Below are 2,299 nucleotides of genomic sequence, written 5' to 3'. Positions count from 1 at the left end.
AAGAATTAAATTGAGTGGTTTCCAAAAGAAACCAGACAGAGCTGGAGCTGCTGTTGTTGTCTTAGAGATGTGCTAATGTTAGATGTGCTAATAGTAATAACTATTATCGGTCTGAGCAGGAAGGTACTGGGATGCTATCACACCAATAGGTTACATTTCACAGTGTTTTTTTTTTTTTTTTCCAAGCTACATGTTAGATTCCATTATAGGGGATATTTCATTGTAACCAGAAAATAGACTGAATTTTCATCAGCATACCCCAGATAACAACTAATTGGCATGTAGATTTTATACAAAGGCAAAATTCTTACTTCATTAACATACTGTCTATAAAAATTCTGTGATGCAATAATTAAACAAATTTCAAGTAAGAATTAATACATAGGCCTATTGTGTTGGGGAGGGTTGTGGGTTCAGAAAGCTGTCATAATGTGTTTTAAAAATATTTCTGCTATAATCACCACTTATTTGTATATATGCCATAATTCGTTCAAAGAGGAATATAAGTACTTTTTTTACCTTAACCTGGTGATAGTCTATAGTCTTTTAAACTGATTGGGTTAATCATAACAAAATCTGTAAAATCATAGTAGCTGGTTAAATATTACAAGATTGATGAGGAAATTAAGTTCAATTCCCTTAATAAACATACAATGAAGGGATAAAATTTCTGGCACCAAACATGAAAATAAGCCTTATAATATTAAGATCAAGACATATATAAGAGGTGCCTTGTTCCTACTTCCCGAGCCAGATAACATGCCACAAAAAGAGTAGATCTCTTCCCCCATTTTTAGAATGGAGGACTTGGGAAAGAAGTCTTTGATCTCCGAGGAGGAAGAAGCTAACTATTGGAAAGGTCTAGCTTTGACCTACAAGCAGAGGGCAGAGAATAGCAAGAGGAACTCTGAGAATTCCAAGAGGGAAGTCAAGAATATAAAGCTGAATTGGAGATGCAGTTGCAACAAATTGAGACCAGGAGCAGAGACCTCCTGTCATAAAATAACCACCTTTGCATGGAGCTAGAAACCATCAAGGAGAAGTTTGGAATCCAGCATTCTGAGGGCTACAGGCAGATCTCAGCTTGGAGAATGACTTCACCCAGACTAAAGCAATGAAAGATCAATTGCAGAAATTTATCTGAGAGCTGGAACAAGCAAATGATGACTTGGAAAGAGCAAGACGGGCCACAGTCATGTCTCTGGAAGACTTTGAGTGGTGCTTAAATCAAGCCATTGAAAGAAACGCTTTCCTAGAGAGTAAACTTGATGAGAAGGAGAATCTCCTAGGGTCCATTCAGTGACTGAAGGATGAGGCAGGAGATATGCTGCAGGAATTGGCCATGCAGCAGAAGCAGGTGAAACCTAGGACCTCGATACCCAGCTCGATGGATGCTGAAAGGATGGACGCTGCCGTCCAGGTCACTGGTTCCCTGCCATCCACTCCCATTGGTGACCAAGGATCCAGCTCAAGTTTAAACACATCAGGGACATTGCGACATGGTCTGGATGATTCCTCCGGTGGAATCTCCCTCATACCTGCAGCCCGAATATCTGCTGTCAGTATCATGGGAGCCCTACCGCGGAATGGATGGGCGTTGGGGTCCAAACTTGCATCCTGACAGAACTTTGTGTATGATCGGTCCCCAAAGGGAGCAAGTGTCCCAGCCCCAGGACAGGGAGCAAGTGATGGCAGCGACAAGCGGGCCATCAGCACCATGTGCCTTTGGGTGATAGAAGGATCACAGCATGAGGAGTGTCTTTGAATGTTTCCTTTTCGAACAAGGAAATGAACTCAGGATTTTCCAACACTCAATGGTCTGTTGTGTTCTGATCGCTGCTTGTTATGAACTGACATTTCCAGATGAGAGTGAAAAGGACACACTAATTTCAGGAGCATGTATGCAGCTCACTCACCTTCCTTTTGTTACTGAGTTATTTTCCCAAAGAACAACAGAAACACTCTTGGGTTAAAGAGTATTTTCTGAAATTCAGAAAATTTACAGTGTTGGGTTTGTTCCCCTAAGAAACATTCTTAACTTGTATCACTGAAAGATGTACTTTTATTTTTTTTCAAAAGAATAATAAAATCAAGAGACATCAGTGTTCAAAAAAAAAAAAAGAAGAAGAAGACACAGATAACAAATATCTCTTGAAATTAGAATAGACTCTTAAAGGAGAACCCTAAGCCCCAATTCCACCTTCATTTCTAGTCACAATAGCCTTCAACGTCCTAAAGGCTTTCTGATGGTTTATTTGTCAGTTGGTTGGTTCCTAAACTCCATTTTTCATTCTTGCTT

General features: G+C 39.9%; 1 pseudogene; it reads left to right on the top strand.

The window, feature by feature from the left end:
• The first annotated feature begins 798 nt into the window (after positions 1-798).
• On the top strand, positions 799-1,765 carry LOC143655672 (nuclear distribution protein nudE homolog 1 pseudogene; annotated as a pseudogene).
• Positions 1,766-2,299: the final 534 nt, after the last annotated feature.

This window comes from Tamandua tetradactyla, chromosome 2, assembly GCF_023851605.1.
Source record: "Tamandua tetradactyla isolate mTamTet1 chromosome 2, mTamTet1.pri, whole genome shotgun sequence".
NCBI classification, from domain to species: Eukaryota; Metazoa; Chordata; class Mammalia; order Pilosa; family Myrmecophagidae; genus Tamandua; species Tamandua tetradactyla.
The sequence above is the reverse complement of the archived record's forward strand: the minus strand, read 5'-3'. Positions and strand labels throughout refer to the sequence as shown.